The sequence below is a fragment of the Pteropus alecto genome, unplaced genomic scaffold, assembly GCF_000325575.1.
Source record: "Pteropus alecto unplaced genomic scaffold, ASM32557v1 scaffold182, whole genome shotgun sequence".
NCBI lineage: Eukaryota > Metazoa > Chordata > Mammalia > Chiroptera > Pteropodidae > Pteropus > Pteropus alecto.
Window position 1 is genome coordinate 4794895 of NW_006433946.1, and position 19899 is coordinate 4814793.

General features: G+C 35.4%; 1 protein-coding gene and 1 pseudogene across 4 annotated transcripts in view; one reads left to right on the forward strand and one right to left on the reverse strand.

Moving 5' to 3' along the window:
- Window positions 1–19899, reverse strand: part of DIAPH2 (diaphanous related formin 2) — a 781302-nt gene that overhangs the window by 251146 nt on the left and 510257 nt on the right. The gene's annotated exons all lie outside the window — the stretch shown is intronic.
- On the forward strand, window positions 8258–8376 carry LOC112477107 (annotated as a pseudogene).

Here is a 19899-nt window from a genome sequence, read left to right on the forward strand (position 1 = left end):
AAAGGGGGAATTCCTGTAAGTCCTAGTGAGTTTGCAGTCATTCCATTTTTCTTTGGGCTAGGGACAGTTAAATGTACCTAGCCATCATGCTTTGGGACGATTTATCTCAGAATAGTATATGAAATAGACTGGAGGGAGGGAGAGTCTGGAGAAATTGGTTATACCACTATTGCAATAGTCCTGGCAAGAGGTAATGAGAGCTTGTACTAAGGTAATAAGAGAAGGCGACTACATGGATACAAATCTATTGTAGAAGTAGAAATTATAACACATGTCAATTTAGTAAGCAATTTCATGCAGTGAATAAGAACCTGGATTTTCAAGTCAGATGGCATGGGTTTGAACACCAGCTATTCCATTTACGAGTCTTCTGACATAAGGAAACTAATTTCTCTGCACATGGTTGTTCCAACTGTAAAATGGGAATCATAACAACTCTTAATTCATAGAACTGTTCTGAGAGTGAAATGTTAAGTACTTGGCACAGGGCCTAGCACATGCTAAGTGTTAAATATGTCAAAATTATCATTGTTATTAAATGGATGTGGGAGGCAGGGGCGAGAGAAGAGTCAAGAATACTACTAGAGAATGAACCCATATAACTAAGGGGGGTGGTGGTAACATTAAAAGACAAGTTTCTAGAGGGAGGTGAACAAGTTCAGTATTAATTACACTGAGTTTGGGGGTATGTGAGGATACATATCTAGGTAAAAGCATGCAGCTAATCATTAGATTAAGGTGTGTGGGGCGGTAAGCAAAAAAAGAGAGATATAAACTTAATAGTTCTGTATACTGAATGACTGATTATAGTTCTGGGACTGAAGGAGACTTGACAAGGAATGGTGAGAAAAAAAGGCAAGAGAAATTGTAATAGCAGATAAAGTGTTTCATATCCAAAGGCAAGATCACTATGTTAATGAAATAAATAAAATATAAATATAATGTTATGTACTTGGAAGTTTATAAACATTAGTTGAAAATTTCTTAAATTATAAAACTACTCTCCATTTTATAACCTACATATTTTCTAGAGAAAATAATATAATGATGATAGGGTATAACAAATAGTTTTAAAGTTCAATAAAATATGATATATCTGAATTGTTAAGTACTTTTGATTTTTTTTCTTGTGGCTGTGCTATAGTCCGATAATTATTTATTTAAAAAAAAAAACTAGTCTGCCTTTTGTAACTAATACGCACATATACAACTTGAGTAACTCAAAAGAAAATATAACTTATTATAAAACTCGACAACACTCTATAGAAATAATCTCTATCTTCATATTCCAATAAAAAAGTTACAAAATGTTATTCAATGCAGACATAAGCTACCTCTTCTTTCTGAGTTTGTTTCCTCATCCATAAATTAAGACCAATGGACTAGAATATTTCTAAATTATTTTCCATTCCTAATAAATAAGGATATAGTCTTTATAAAAATCTTGTTGGATAGTCAGGCACTGGCTAATAAGAGAAAACAGGAAGCAGGACAGTTTACCATCAGATAATCCATGGGTGAAAGTCAGGGGCTGTCTGTGACTAGAGAGGTAAAGTCCAGGGTAGACAGCAAGGGCTGCTCTGTGACACGATCAACTGTGAGCCTACTGAGGATAAGAAAGCAAGGAATCCATTCAGGCATGGGAGTGACTGGTAGACTACAGATCAGACCTGGCCCAGAAATTCTGCTAAATAGGTTCCTTTGAGCTGTTTTTACAGGATCTCCTCTGTACACAGAAGCTTGCATTCCACTTGGTCTCAGATGCTAACATTTTATCTTATGTACTTTTAACACACTATTATCATAGAAGGAATAAAGTAGCTTTTGACATTCAAATATTATCTCTTAAAGTAGCCGCTTTGAACTGTAATCGCCATTTGTGTACAAATTAAGAATAAACTAAAAAAGACAAGAGAATCAAGAAAATATGAAACCGAGACAATTAAAAAATGTCATTTTTCCCTGGAGTGTAATTAATTCCAACTGCTTAAATTACAACAAAGAAACAAACACCTAAAACAATCCAAACATTTTATAGTGATTCTATAAAAATATACAAATATTTATAAAACATTCATGTCCAAAATTTAGTTTTATCTGTGAAAGAGTAGATCTTCCAATATCTGAATCTCTAGTCATCATATACATTAGATAATAATAGTAATGTCAACAAAAGAGAGAAAAATAAAAATTCTAATCCCTGAGCATGAGTGACTAAAAATTTGAGATACTGGGTATGACACAGAGCTACTTGAATTTATAGTGACATTATACAGTCTCTAAGAGTAGAAGATTTGTTGGCCTATGTCATTTGTAGGTTCACATACTTTTTAACTCTCCTGTTATCACTCAATCTTCTCTTTCTTTAATTAGGAAATGCTTATCTGACTTGTCAGCTACTTCCCACTTTAACAAGCTTGAATGAGTAAGTCTACTACAATACTGCTCAGCCATGTAAACATTCCTTTGTATTCTTCTTCCTTTTGCATAAATGTCTAAATGGTTTTTATTTAGTTTATTAAGTAAGGATTTTTTATCTTGACTGCTTCCAAATGTATTCAAACTGATTTATAAATTTAATATAAGAATATTAAATATAATGTGAAAATAGCATTTCAAGGATAAAAACAGTAGACACCATCTAGAGGGAGTCAGTCAAGGGACTAAATGAGCTAATTTTGAAAACTGGTGGCTAAGTTTGAATATAAGTTTCCTGACAGCCAGGCTAAAGATTGGTAATTGATCTGGAATGGTACCCAGGCATCAGTATTTTCTGAAAGTTCCTCAAGTGATTCTAATGTGTATCCAGGGCTGAGAACCACTGAGTTACAAGAACTTTAATGAACAATAAGTTAAATGAGATGTAGCCACTCAAGGTGTTGAGATATAAATAAGCCAACTAATTATCAGAGCAGGAAAGTCTATTAAATAGACAATGTAATGAAGACATAACAGACCACCATTTAAAGAAAGTCAAATTGAAAAGATTAGAGACATGACAGCTCGTGTTGTATTTGTGATTTATCTTGAGTATTTTTGCATTTCTAAAGAGATTTAACAATGTCCAGATATGTTGAAAGATGAGCAATATGAAATTACTGTTTCAACACCTGAGAAGATGATAGACAAACGTTATGTAATTATGAACATTTTAAGTGTTAACATCAACTTAGAAAAAACAATTTCTACATCCTTGATAAATGTTTGTATTTTTCTCTCAACAAGCCTGTATTTGGCTGATAGAGTCCACAATTCATTTGAACAAAAAGTAATACATTTACTAAAAAATAACCATGAGAGCAGCAGCATCCTGGACCAAAAAAAAAAAAAAAAAGGTATGGTCAGAAAATATCTGGGAAGAATTCTTTAATATAAAAACGTTAGTTAACCAAGTAGATGAAATAATGAAGTTATTACAAGTGAAGAAATGCTGCTCACAATCAACCTAGAAGAAATGATCTTTAAAGTACATGGGGTGTTAAGCAATCAAGGGCAGAGAGATTAACCAGTTTCAACTGGTTGGCTTTCCAATGCTACAAGAAAGTACTACTGGAGTGAAAGATGTTCTTAAAAAGAGAAAATGATGGCTTATTGGGAAAGAGCATGGTGTCGGGGGAAAAACAAAGGTAGATCTGGGTTTCAGTTATGATTTAGTCACTTGCAGACTAGCCATGAAACCATGGGCAAATTGCTTGAACTCTGTATTTCAGGTTTTCTCATCTGAAAAAGGGATTCATTGAGAAAACATTAATGATTGCTGAAGATGAATGACAGGTACATGGGGGTTCATCATGTCATTTCTCTACTTTTATGTATGCTTAATATTTTCCATAATAACCAAGTTAAAATAATATATATCATGTGGGGTTACAGTAAAGATGAGAAATAAATGTGAAGAGCTCAATCCATTGTAGACACTAAATAAATAAACTGGTCTTCTTTTCCTAATATAGCTTTCATTCTCTTACCTCACCACTCCCATCCTTGTTTCTAGAGGCATGCTGTTCAACTATAACACTGTTCTACTAATATTCCATTGAAGCAATCTACAGAAAATTCAACCATGTTTCATTATTTAGGTCTTTGGCATTTGGCTCACAGACTCATTCTCCACAGCAAATCCTACTAATATTATTCTGTATGACTCCAGTAGCTCTCCTTTCTCTCGTCATCACATATTGGTAATTTGTCATCACCTGGATGATGAATAAATACTTATTCCACCCCTGAAATCTTTAAAAAAAATTTTATTCGAGTACAGTTGGCATACAATATTGTATTAGTTTTAGGTGTACAACATAGTGATTCAACATTTATATACTTTATGATGTGATCAGAACGATAAGTCTATCAACCATCTATCAGTTATGATGATATTATTGACTATTCCCTGTGTTGTACACTACATCGCTGTGGCTTACTCATCAGGAAAATGCAAATCAAAACCACAATGAGATACCACCTCACACCTGTCAGAATGACTATCATCAAAAGGCCAAGCAATAACAAGTGCTGGCAAGGATGTGGAGAAAGGGGAATACTCGTGCATTGTTGGTGGTATTGCAAATTGGTGCAGCCATTATTGAAGACAGCACAGAGGGTCCTCAAAAAATTGAAAATAGAACTGCCACATGACCCAGCAATTCTACCTCCGAAATCTTAAACTCAAAATCTCCTGACAGAATCTCAAAGCCTTCCACCCTCACATATCCTCACTCTCCACAACATCCATTATTTAATTTTACAGACAATTTTCATTCCTTATTAAATTTATGTGTGATCTGACTACTCAGAACTGCACTGCTCATGAAATCTCCAACTACAACATCCTATTTTCTGATCACAATCACACAACCATTTAAGCCCATCTCATTTCCAGTACATCTGTTCTTCACTTGCAGAAATCCTTTTATTTAAGCCATCTATTAGTTGACTCCTAGTCTCCCTTCCTTCACTACCCAGCAAGGTCCCATGGCTTACAACTTAAACTATATAATCACTAGCCCTGTCAATTTCCTTCAACTTTTTGCTTCCATAACTGTCAAATAAAGCCCCAACTCTGGACCAATACTGCAATTACCAGCTCTGCTGTTATACTAGAGTGACTACACAATACTGATGAAAATCACACTACAAAGCAGCAACAATACAATTTCAGAATCTCCAACCTCAGCCAAGCCCTCAGCATCATCTCTGAGCTCTCCGTTTTAATGTGTTTAGTGTTTCCTCCTATTCTGCATAGCTAATATTCCAAACTGACCATGTTTATAAAGTCCTATAACTAGACTCTCCTAGCCAAACAGAAATTTTAGATCTGCTAAATGAAGTCTTCCTTTCCATAGACAAGATGTTCACCTTTGTGAAGGTATATTGACTTTTTAAACTTCTTTTTTACAAAGGTCAGATATCAACTTCAAAGAGAAGAGAGCTTAATTCTTCACTCTAAACACTGTGTCATGTACACTCGGATTGTAATAATCTTCATGTTTGTGGTGGCAAGTGAAAGCACCAGACACCACGAAGTATAGAAATGCCTTTCACAATCTTATATGGCTACTGATGTATGAAGCCTTCCAGGTGTAAGATCACACACACACACACACACACACACACACACACACACACACACACACACAGCCCTAGTGTGTAACTAGATACTAAAATTGGGCTCTTCTCATTTTTGACTGAGATGCTAAAGTCAGATAAACATTAGATAGAAAAATGTCTACAGACAGACTTTCATATGCAGAATTTTCAAAAAAAAATTCTTAAAATCAGTTTCATGACTTTCATATTCTCTCCGTTGGGAGCCATCTCTCACCCACTTCACAAACCTAAAAGGGTCAATAGAGTAGAGGCAAAGGGGATTTATAAAGAGGTTGTTTGGAAAAAGCTGTTGCCGCAATGTGAGGAACCTGCCAAGGATATGTATATCTATGGAGATGCTACATCCTTCAATTCAAGCTTAGTGAAGAGGGCTTCCATCAAACTACTCAGAGTATGTTTCCTGAAGTTGGGGAGCACAGTAGAGGGGTACCAGACTCATTTCTGCAGAAGCTAAAGGGTCCGGGGCTTGTAGCATAGAGACAGCTGGGCTTCAATTCGTACACTCATAGAGTTTTTCAGGGCAAAATCATGCATGGGTGTTTTCTATGGAATAGAAGTGAGCCCTGTAGGAGAGAGAAATGATCTGGAGACTATATTTGAGTCCTGTCCAAGAGGAACATCTGAGAGGATGGTGCACATAGACAGAGAATCCTTGTTATAACATTTGTGACATGGAGCTCTGAGAAAAGTGGGAAAGAGGGGCAGGGGGCAATGGCAGGGTGAAGGAAATGCATTCATCTGCTTCAAGGAAATTGCAGAGCAGGCTCTCCAAACAGGAGAAGCTCCATGTTCCCTGTAAGCATTGCAATAAACTAGCTTGGGAAGCAGAAAAGATTGTACTTTCAACTTTAAATCTGTGAGTTTAGATTGCTAGTATTGCTAGCATGCTGGAGTCTAGCATTCTAATTTCTAGATTGAGATTGTGTTTGCAATTGTAAGAGACTTGAGATCTAAAAGTCATGGAAACTGCCTACATTTTCCTTTAGATTCAAGGAAGGTAACCACCACAGAAGAAATGTTAAAGGAGGTAACAGGGGACAAAAACTTGCATTCTGACAATTTTCTATGGGTTTTGCATGCTCTGACATATGGGTTACAAGTTATAAGATGATAGCAAAAGCCAAGTTTGTAGTATCTATCCTAACATCTTGATGTACTATTACAAAACGGTACAACATAGCTTTTGAAGCAATCATGTAAAATGTCAGCCTGACCATGAATAAATCTTACAAGCATTCTAGAAAGCTGAATTTGAAAGGTTCATGTCATAATGCATGAATTACAAGAAAGGTAGAAGCGGAATAATTAATTTAAATAACCAGGCTCACGTCCAGATTTCTTTCACTGTGAATCTGATTGTTATAAACGTTTGCTAGTTTGCTTCACACTTTCTGCAATGAGGACTTTGAACTTCTTTTTCTATTTTATGGATAAAGAGGCAATCTTTAAGAGCTAGGTTAATGACTTTGGCAACACTAGGGAGCTTATTTCCTTAACTTATGCCTCTTGATTACCAATAGAATGGTCTTTCATTAGTGGAGTTCAATGCTTTCCATCATTCAATAATTATTGAGCACCTGCTCTGTGCCAAGTACTGTGCTTGGCAATAGGGACAGAGATGAGTAACACACAGCCCTTACCCTCTACGTATTCACAGTCTAGACAAGAGAAAGATACACAAGACATGGCACAGCGTGCATTCCCACCCCATCCCCACACCCGCTCCCTCTTGCTGTAACTCCAAATATTCACAGCAAGAATTTCCTGGGGACTGATAAGAGGAAGAACGCAGCTGATGCATGCAGTCTGTCTCTCTACAAAGGCTCAGAGCAAGTTCATTCACTTATCATGAATCTTGTCATTATTACGTATTGAAAATAAAAATGTCAATAAGAGATGTTCTTATGAATGTGACAAACACCAGTGTCAATTATCTTACTGTGTCAATATTCAGCCATTATACATTGGAGTGGGCATACTGGTTATTAAAATATTAAAAATAATTTCATATCAGTTAGTAAAAATCTGCTGTTCCAGCTGCCCTAACCCCTCATCGCCAGATATAGACATGGCCCAACAACTAAAAGGTAATCTAGCAAGTATAAGCCTTCTGGGTCCTACTCCAGGCTATGATTGCATCCATTTTGATTGGTCAGTTCCCATGACATATGTTAAACATTACCCATTAGTGCAAAGAAATGTTAAAACTGGCCAACTAGAAAAGGTCCTCATTTGAGTATAAATGAACAGAAATGGGAAGAAGGTCCTAAGACATTCATGTCTAGACAGCAGTGTTTCCTTTAAAACACTTATTAACCACTGTCTAAAGTATAAGGGGTTTGAGTGTCAGATGGAACTCAGTGTGATTTCTAGCTCTGCAAATCTATTACCTATGTGATCTTGGGCCTTACTCTTTAAACCTTACTTTCAAGAATTAAAAATTCTTGAAACGACTACTTCATGGGCTGGTATCATCATTGTCATGATCATAATCATGATCGTGATCAGACAGGTAGACCATGAATAGCTTCTTTTATGATGGGGTTAAAAAAATCAACTCTATGATGTGGTTCCATAGTGTAGCAGTTAGCACGTCTGCTTTACACGCAGAAAGTCCTGGGTTCGTGCCCCAGTGGAGCCACGGCCCATGGTCTATGGCCATGCCACCCTGAACAAGCCCGATCCCGTCTGATCTCAGAAGCTAAGCAGAGTCGGGCCTGGTTAATACTTGGATGGGAGACCACCTAGGAAGACCAGGTGCTATAGGCATAAATAATAATATTAATAATAATGATAATGATAATAAAAATCAACTCTAAATAAAAGAGAAATCACTTATCTAAAGCAAACATAGCCTTCTCGATCAATAAGTAAATAGATGATTGGTCAATAGATATTCAAACATATGTGCTAACCCTGATTTGGCTATATGACCCCATGCAAATTCTATAACTGGCTTAGGAACACTCAGTATTTCTAAATTGGATCTGGAAGGTATTTGTCAGCCGCCATCTACAACTACCCATCATTTCTAAACCTATGTCTGGACATCTAATTATGACATTTTAGTATCTCGGTGAGAAAAAAAAAATGCCAGAAATGTGATGAAACATAAAACATGATAGTATATGAAATTTACTATGTAAATCACGACACAATACATGACTTTTTTGTTTTGGAATGCTGAAAAGTTCATTTTGGGGAAGGTAGAAAACAACAGACAAAACTACAAGCATAAATTAATTCAGAGAGTTACTGCTATCATGTCAGAATTATTTCTTACATTATTTTAGATAGACCATGCTTTTTGTTGAAATTGTCAAAAACAAAAATATAAAGTACATCTATCAAGAGGACAATAAAAGGAAAGGATAAAGGATGAATTCAGTAAAAGAATGTGCTCTTCTTAATTCAATTGGTCTGTTATTTGGATACATTCTTTCAAAAATGCACTAAAAGTGGCTACTGGGAATTGTAATTTAGTGCTTCTGGGTGTGATCAGTTGCAGTTGTGAAGGCAAAGGCACATTAAGACAAACTACAGGTGCCTTCTTTTATATATAAGCCCAGGAGGCCTCAACTAGCTTATTGTTGAACTCCAAGGGCATAATTTGACAAATTAGTTTTCCCACTCCCCAATCTTAACAATTGACACAATTGAGTTCTTAATCAGTAAGTAAAAATTTCATTTTCTATCAGTCTTTTTTCTTAAAACCAACATACTAATGTGGTTTTTGAATAAAAATACACCCCTTTTCCTCAAAGTTAACATCAGAAAAGGCTAACCATTCAATAAGTATACACTCAATGCCAATATTGCATAGTATTTAATATTAATGTGATATTTACATTTTGTGGTCTTCTATAACAAGCTAGGAAGCTTTTCATTATACATTTCCCCACACATTTTGATGAACTTTGTTGCAAATATATGCACAGTGAATTGTGCTTTATCTTAACCTTTCTCATAGGTCTTCTAAATTATTCCTCTACTTCTAGGTAATATATTAATGGTGTCCAGAGCTTGAAATGATCTATGATTTTTCCCAGTTTCAAGAAATCCTTGAAAAGGGACCACAGAGATCTCTTCAGTCATGGATAAATATAGTAAATAGTAAGGGTGCTAATCTATTAAAATCAAATTCTAAAGAACTTGTTCCAGATGGATTATGCTATTCCGATGATGTGTTTATACATAAATATATACCACTTCTCTAAGAAATACTTTATCTGCATGTTTTGTCCAATGTGAGTCTTAATAGTACTATTAAATATAAAACAATACTAAGGGTACATAAAGAGTTTGACTCTTGGAATGTATCATGAAGGTACAGGGAAGTAGAAAAATCTTTCAATTTAAGAACAACTTAATACAAAGTCAACACACATTTTTATATTTTGCTTCCTTTACTATTTAAACTACTGAAGGTGTACCTGTAAAACAGTCATTACTCAGTTTAAATTAGTGATAGCTGAAAGCTATACAAAAAGATCTTATGGTTTTAATTTTATTCATCATATTTCTACCTCAGGGACCTGGGGAAATGCAGAGAAGTGCACTGCATATTTATAAGGCCTCTGGGACCCTAACAGGCTTCCAAATGCCTTGTTTGTTGCAATCTGCTTGTCAAACTATTAAAGAAGTAAAATCTACACTGTAACCCCTATTGTATATGCAGACTTTATTTGATAATTAAATTAAAACTCTATAATTGTAAGGATGAGAAGTGATGTAACATCTAGCATGTCGCCACTTTTCCTAGGCAACTGGAAGATATAATGGTTTTAGTAACTGGGCTTTCATTAATTTTTTTTTTTCACTGACGATCATATTAAACAAATATTTGAACTTTGACTGATTATTATAAATGTTCACTTAAACTTCAGCTTTAACAAATCTACTATTAAAGTTCTCTCCATTCTAGTCCTTAATTATAGTTGCCATAATGTAATTCTAATCTGGTATAGACCTATTACCTCGCAGATCTAAGAGGCTCAACATTAGAAAGGAGACTAAGAAAGCTTGTGATGATTAGGGAAAAAGAAAACTCCAGCATTTTATATTCGGTTAGAACAAGAGGGAGAAAAATTCCACATCTGTATATCTACATCTACATCTGTCTCAATATATTCATGATGTATAAAATGGATTATTTTTGTACCTACTTTAACTATAACCAAGTCATTGAAAAGGCTCACTCTTTCGTCTTCTTGCTAGTGAATACGGTCACAAGTGATAACAGCACTACAAGTGTCCCAACTAGACTGGGAACAGTGAAAAGCACTCCGAGAAGCATATTCTTCAATTTACTTTCACCAGTTACATCCTGTACTGCTATTATAAATAAATCTTCACTATCCTTTATAAATCTGGCATGATAAAAAGGAACACCACCATCAAGGTGAAAATGTTATAAAAATTATTCACCTCCAGGACATTAGAGAATTACATGTTTTAGAAACAGAAGCCTAGGTGGACATTGTGAACAGTCAAAGCTCAAAAAAAAAAAAAAAGACAGTTCCTTTTAATCTCTATTTCTTATCTTCTTCACTAATTTACTTTATGTAATCAGTGGCCCTTAAGCAAGAAAGATAGTTTTTTACATGAAAAATCAGAAAGCAAAGTGTGAAATGAGAGGAAAAAAAAAATGCCAGACCCAAGTTAAATTTCTAGTCCAAGCAGTGCCAATAATTGGCTATATTATCTCCTTTGGATTAATTTCCTTGTGCTTTCTTTTCTCAGATTCAAAACTAGAGGATGAGACCAGATAATCAAATTTCAAAATTTAGAGGAAAGAGAGTTCATCTTGTACTTTGTTTTCTAGATCAGGAAACTAAAGTTCAGAGAGGTAAACTGCTCTGTTTTAAGGTACTCGGTAAGGTGCGGAACACAAACAGGAACTTCAGATAACTGTCTTGCATCTTTCTCCTGCACATGTTGTTTTGTCAAACAAACCAGCACTGCAGATCACTTCCTCATCTCAGTGGCTGTGATTCTATGGTTGCGACAATATTGTATGCCACACTGATATACTGCAACTTGTGCCAGGGGCAAAGACAAATGCCTTGGGACTATTTTCCAAAATCATGGCTATCTTTAGGCATCCAGACAATGGAATATTATCCAGCAATAAAAAGAAATGAGCCATCAAAGACATGGAGGAACTTTAAATACATTATTACTAAGAAGTAATCTAAAAAGGCTATACTCTGTATGATTTCAACTGTAAGAAAAGGCAAACTCATGGAGACGATAAAAAGCTCAGTGGTTGCTAGAGGTTCTAAGGGAGGGAGGGAGAAATAGGAGGAGCACTGAAGATGTCCAGGGCAGTAAAACCATTCTGTATGATACTGAAATGGTGGATATATGTCATTATACATATGTCAGAAACAAATACATATGTCATTACAGAATATTTGTCTTTATTGTTATATAGACTATATAACACAAGAATGAACCTTAATGTATACTGTGGACTTCAGTTAATAATAATTTATCAATAATTTAATAATAATAATTTACTTCAGTATTTGTTCATCGATTGCAATACAAGTACCACACTAATATAAGATGTTAATTATAGGAGAAACTGTGAGGGGTGGAGAGGGCATTTGGGAACTCTGTCTACTATCTGCTCAGCTTTTCTGTAAACCCAAAACTATTCTAAAATGTAAAATCTAATGATTAAGTAAAGAGCCTAGTTAAAAAGAGCTCTTCTTCTCAAGGAGTTAGAATGAGGAATGTTAACAATAGAGAAGCATGACCCTGAATCCATATTTTTGGGATGGAATTGTTCAATGGCTATCGTCATTTCTACAAATCATTCCCAAGTGGGGTAACTGCAGATTAGATCAAAATCCCTGACAAGGAGCATTCGAGCTGAGTAGTAGGGTAGTAATGGGAGGGGTAGGGATAGTTCCAAAATCCAGAGGGAGAGATGTTGGGAGAGGATGTCAGCAGACTTATCAGGTGCTATTAACTAAGCTGGGGTCTTTAAGATATACATCTTGAGCTTCCTTATCCCAACTGAAGCCACTCTATCCACTCAAGCCTTCCTTCAAGCTGTTTCCAGGCTCATTCGCTCTCTCCACACACACACACATCACTGGTTTTATTTGCTTTGAACGTTTCAAGGTTTCATTAGGTTTAAGTCATTAGAAGGAAACTGATGATGACCAGTTCTACTTCTTACTGGTAATGATGTCAAGGCCAAGAGTAAATATGTGGAATTATTGGCACAGTGGATAAAGTTTCCAAAGGCCCAAGTATTCATTAAAATTACCAATGTCAATTTACATGTGAAACAGAGTACTGACTCAGTAGAAATCAAAAATAACTATCATCCTAGCCTCCAGGTGCCTAATTAGTTAAGCAGACTTCTGGTGCCATTTTAAATGTGAAAATTCTCCCTTAAACATAAGTATACTGGAAAATATCTGAGTATCACTGAATAGTATATCATTTAGTTGATGTAAATGTTTCCAAACCTATTTTACACACACACACACACACACACGCACATGTACGCACATATACCTAGGTAATCTTTTATATCATTGAAAGTTACATGGAAAGATCTGGGTTCAAACAAACCCAGCTCTACCATTAATTGGGTATGAGATACTGGGGATTTTCATGTTCCTGAGTCTATAAAATGTGACAAGCTTAAAAAAGCAATGTATTTAAATTGGCTAAACACAATCACTAGCTAATAGTTTGCATTCAATCAATGTTAGCTTCTTAACAAGCCCTGTCTTTCAGATGATATAATTATTGCTTGTTTCTAAGATTCACAAAACTAAAACACTTATACGTAGAAATATATTCGGAGCCCCATCACAAACAAAACTCATTGCTTCTTGTAGCCATTATATTAACGGTATTTATTTTGTTTATTTTATATTTTCTACGCCTCATAAATGCAGTGAATATTGCCTTTTATTTGCTGGAGTAGGGGATTACATGTGGCCAATGGAATTCCTGTTACATTCCTATATCATATAAATTCTCTAGTCTATTTGAATTATTTTCCTGTCTTCATTGGCATTTTCTGCACCTATTAATTTATTATCCATGAACTTAATTAAACTTGTTTACTGGTACTCCTTACAGCTCATTAATGAAAATCTTAATTAATTACAGGCCTAGTACTATAAAAACGTCTAATGTAATGAAAGAACCTCTCCTAACCCATTGTATTTACATCCTAGAATCATTCCATAGAAGTCATGTCCAATAAAATATCAATTTATTCATAAAATCATTTAAAAATTATGCTACCTTAAAGTTCTCTATCACAGTTACTTATCATCAAGGTATCACAAATAAATATATGATGTTAAAGTTATGTCAAGTGAAACAGCAGATAGGATAATTTGTTCACAAATAGGTACTTGAAGTTTTTAACATGAGCATGCATCATTTTATTGTTTGTAGTTTCCTGCCACTCATACACGTTTTCACGGACTACAGAATGAAAAATTGTATCTACATCTACATCTATATCTATTTCCATGCACAGCTCATCCTCCTCAAAAGGTAGAGCAAACAGTAATGTATTGGGGTTAAAATCAGACCTGAACTTGACTGTGTTCAGGTGACTTGATTTGTGTGATGCTCTATACAAATGCCAGTTGTATGGTCAGAGTACAGGTTCTATGTTTTTGCTGAATTCTCCACTATGATAACAATAGTAGCCAGAACAATTGGCACCAAAGGAGCACCCCATGGTGGTAACCTAGAAAATGCCTCTACTGGGCTTACATGGTGGCGGAGAGCTTCTCAGATGATAACAGTGAATCTTTTCAGAGTTGAGGACTGATCGATAATATTAAAGTCCTATACTTCTGGCTCCTGAATCATCTTATTATCTTTCAAACATTTTACCTAGGCATTTCTCCTGGGGACATTTTCTTCTCTAAGAAGTGCTATTATTTAACTTGGCAAATGAAAATTTTAAAGAAATTCAAACAGCAAAGCGAAACAGTCTTCCTTATTGTTATTATAGCATGCAGATAGCATAAGAGCAATTATCTGAAACATATAATCAACAGATACTGCAATTGTTTCAGTCATTCACTCATTAACTCATTTATTCAAAAATATTTATTGTTCATTAGCTCTACACAAGGCCTGGTGCTAGGTGTTGTGGGGAATATGAGGCTGGATTTGCAGTCTCTGCCCACACTTTGTAACCCTGTGGGATAATTAAGGCATGTGCAAAAGTACACCTAGCAAGAGACTGCTTATTTAAATCCTTACTTCCATAAGTGAAGACAATAGTTCTAATCATCAGTTTATACCTTAAATGGTAATTGCAACATCTTGGGTAGGAACTGAATAGTTCAGTGCAGAGTACATACTTAGTTATTTATTTCTCTCTCCATTGGCAGCACCTGGTACATTCTGCACACAGTAGGGACTCCATAGATAAGTGTGTAATGTAATAATGGAATTTGCTAATTACTCTCAAATATCATTTTTTTTAGATGTTGGTGCCTAACAAATGGAAAAAAAAACAAACAAAAAACAATGCAGGATTCGAGCAGGAGTCATGGGAAATGTTTTCTGATACTTCCCCTAACAGTCATCATGTGGAAGAAGATGTAGAATTAGTCTGTGTAGTGTCAGAAAGACAGAGGATCAATGAGTGGGAGTTACAGGAAAAGCAGATTTTGGCTCAAAACCAAAACTCTCTAGTAATTACAGCTGTCCAAAAATCTAGCTAGCTGTTTCAAGAGCTAGTTAGGTCCTTGTCATTTCTCTGGGTACTCAAACAGAGGTCAAAATAATCACTTGTCAAAATGTCATAGAAGGGATTCTAGCACTGGATTCAAGCAAAGGTGTCAAGTTATGTGTCAATGGCTAATGGAGGAGCAGTATAGCAAACCTGATGAATGGTGCCACCTCTAGAGCTCGATTGCTTGGGTTCAAAATCAGCTTTGCCACTTAGTAGCTATGTAACCTTGGGCAACTTAGCCTTTCTGTACCAGTACTCTCATGTAAACTGAAATTAATTAACATCTACCTCACTGTGGTTAATAGGATTAAATGAGTGACTATTATAAAACATTTAAAATAGTATCTGGCATATAGCAAATACTATACAGATGTCTGTTAAAATAAATAACATTGATAATAAGATTGCATCTTAGTATCTACAAGGAATTTTTGAAGGAATTTCCCACATATTATCTTGTTTTATCCTAATTTTTCATCTAGTTCCCAATTCCCTGGTTTTAGTTTATTATTTTCACTTTCTGCCAGCTATGATACTTTTGCATATCCCATTCGTGCCAGTGATGCCATCAGGAATTTTATCGCAATTGTTGTGTGCTTGGCTTTTTCCCCAGTCACACTGTGGACTCCTCAATATAGGGATTCTGGCTTGCTATTTCTCTCCCACATTTGTCTGACCAGTGTCCGAATACATGGGAGATGCTTGATAATTTCAATTCAACTGACAGTTACTCTACCTGGTTCTGACAATGGGAGAAACATGAGATTTAAACACTTCATCTACAATTGATATTTACTGCATTGATTATGATAACCTTTTAAGGTTTGGAAAGATAAACATTAACCACTACTTTTAAAACTGAGTAAATTTGAGCAAGAAATGGCAAGTGACTTTCCTAAGGTCACATATTTGGCAGAAGTAGGCACATAACTCTAACCTCAGTCTCATATTCTTTCCCACTAGACCATACCACCTCAAAAGATGTGATATTAAACCCTAGGTGTAACATTTAGTTAATATAGTCATTTTTAGGTGGCCAGAGAAATGCTATAATAATCAACATATCACCATAGCACAGTAAATGTGAAATAATATCTGACATAAGTCTTCTGCAGGATAGGACTTGTTAAAATACTCAGTTAATGTGAATTAGAATGATTTAAAAACAAGCCAGTATACATTGCTCTGGAAGTAGGTAGAGTGTAAATAAGAAATAAATGAAGTTCTTTGTAAATGAAATGAATTTACTCAAGTATGTGTAATAGCACAATTCAAGGGTCAGTAATTTGTTTCATTTTACAAATTAATAACAAGGCGAGGAACATAAGAGTAGGCTATTCAAAATAACCTAGGGAGCTGCCAAGAGCAGCACTACACAAACAAAAACTAGCTAGAAATCAGAACTTGCATATTTTCTGCTGGAATTCTTTAATTATGGTAAATTGCCAGACCCAATACTGCTTAACGTTTTTAGGCCATATGGTTCATTTGATAAATGGCTCCAAATGACACACAAGTTTCTTTTCTTTAGTGACCTGAGAACAGCAAAGCCAATAGGGTGCAAAGAGCTCACTTTCTCATTAGAGGGAGGGGACCATTTTGAGTCAGACCTTCTCAGGTGAGTAAAGTATTTGGGGGTCAAAGTTGGACAACTTGGTTGTACATTAGTCTTTTAAGTCACATGGGCACTATTCTGCACATTGAGGTCAGAAGGAAATCAATGGGGTCTGGGTGCCTTAAAAGAGTTATGTATATCAAGTGCCTAATTTATACCCCAGGGAATATCTTATTCACTAAGCAGGAACTGACATGCTGTGACATGAGTTTTCCATTCCACTTAGCTAAAGCAAGTCCTAAGTTCATTCAATCACTGTTGCTGAGAACAAGTAGTTGCAGAAACTGTTTCATAGCCAAATTTAATTGTCTGAGAAGTTAAAAAGCGAATGGATTTACTACTGGTTAGCAGTGCAACTGGGAGCTTGGCATTTTCTAAGGACTGTCATTCTTCATCTTAATGAGGGCACAAAGACAAAATAATGCTAAAAAAACTCAGGACACTGGGTCAGTGGTCAGAGATTAGTTTTTAAAGGTTTTTCTCTATAACCTAAGTAAGTTAATTTTTTTTAAAAGAAAAAAAGACATCTAATGAATTAAAATATTGTGAAAAAAGAATATGCAACAGATGGTAAAGATGAGCAACATTTACTGCACTATCTCACTCGGATCCAGCTGACACACACCATTACATTTTATACACAACATTCTTATTATTGATAACTAGGAAACTCTTTGCAGATTCTTAATGTGTACAATATCAGATGGAACAATCGATAATTGGAGAGTTAATTTATATTACAAATCGACTCTGTATATAGTCCAAGTGGCAGCATCCTGCGTAAGAAAATAATTTCTTTTATATATGCACATTTTCATTGCAACACATCATTTCTTGGTTTGATAGCAGAAATTAGAAAGCTTATTCTTGTAGATTAGCTGTACTTTGCAACTTCAAAATAAGCAGTTTGTTCTATGCCATGGGACTCTTGACCACAGCAAAAGATGTTTCAAAAAATAAGTTGTGCTACACTTCAGAAATGTGATTTCAACAAAAATCACATTTCATGTACACAGTTTTGGCTCAAAGAATTAGCCTGTCATTTTAGACAAATGCACAAAGTGCCATGATTTTTCTTTAAAGGCAAAGGCAAAACAGATTTGGCAATTAAAAGCATGTGTTGATGAAAAAAAAATTCCTACCTACCATGAGTAATAAAAAAACAAAAACTATAAGTATTTTTTTTTTGCTTTATATGTTACTAAACAACACAAATTGGGATGTGAAATGCTTTACAGATAAAGGGTTAATGTGCTATGTTTCTTTCTAAATTTTCTCTTTTTCTCTCACTCCACTATACAAATGAGATTATAGCAGAGAATTACATAGTGGAGAAGTTACAAGATATCCAACCACCAAAGAATCTTTCTTTTTGAGGTAGACAGCAAAGCTGCTTTGTATTAGACATTGTGCCAGATGTCCTGGTGGTGCTCCAATTAGGATGATGACAATCATTGCACTGATTCTCAGGCACTGTGCTTAAAGATAATAGTGTCTAGACAGACTGAATGAAACTCACACTTTCAAAGTCCATCATCAAAATAAATGCTGGCAACAGATCCTTAGGAGACAATATAATTTGTATAAAACAAAAAAGGAAATAGCCATTATTTATTCTTACAAAGTTGTGGGCAAAATTCTTACTTTTTTTTAAATTAAAAGAATATGTTATTTATATTGTAAACTCATTTGAGGCAAGTACAATGACGTATTCTCCATGAGTACTCTAGCTAGGGGTAATCCTAAATGCTCATTTAGAGAACTGGCTAGTTATAACTCAACTCAATAGCAATAATATTATGTACCTAGATTGGTAGCTATGTCCAAACTCCTTATCCTGGCCAACAAGGACCTACATGATCTATTTTCTACCTATTTCTCAATTTTCTTCTTAGACTATTTTTCTCTTTGTTAATGAGCCATACTGGATTTCTTTCCACTCCTTGAACATAAAATTTATGTTCATTTTAAAAATTTTGAACAAGCTATTTTCCCTGCTCAAAATACTTTTACCTAGATTTTTGCATGGCTGGAAACTTTGTAGATTTTAGGCCTCAGTTCAAATGTCACTTGGACAAGGCCTTGTCTGACCCCTAATCTAAAGTAGCACCCTAGTCACTATCACATAACTTTTATTTCCTTCAGTAGCACTTAGTACCACATAGCACTAAATTCCTCACCCTCCCTCCAGCTCCATTCCAATTTAACCTTCGGGAAAATGGAGATCTTGTTTATCTCATTAATTTCTCTACCTGAAGACCCCAGAATAGTGCCTGGCACACAGGAAATATTTGACTTTTTTTAACTAACATTCCTGTTTCCAATCTCTTCCTTTTCTTAGTCATTCTGCATGCCTTTCACAGATGGATCTTATTAAAGTACCACTCTTCTCTAGGCATGCAATGTTCCAGCTTTCTACCAAGAGAGTGGAGCATGTTTTGAGTGTCTCTCTCATCTCCACTACTGTCAGTTCCCTCCAGCTCTTGATATTCTTACTCTATACTGATCTGGACTGATGAGAAAGTAGAACAAAATAATGGTAGAACAATACTTGCAGAATTAAGATTGATAACACAGGTAGTATACACTGACAACAAAGAGTAAAGTCATTTCTCAAGAGACAGAAGATTGACCATCCCTGAATTTCTGGAAGGTAGGAGCTGAGGAGGACCGGCAGTAACGCAGCCCAGAAGCCAGGGAACTGCTCTAAAATATATGTGTGCAAGGGCTGATTAACAACCTGCTGAGGTTGCCCTGATATGTACAGATGTGCACATATCTGTACACGTGTGTATAAGTGGACAGGAAATAAATAGCCACTTTTGCCTCAGTATAGTGCCTTTAAATGTGTGGCATGTTCTGTGTGTGTATGTGTGTGTGTATTTCTGTAAGACACATGTATGTAGACAGACTGAAAAAGAGAAGGATGAGAAAGACA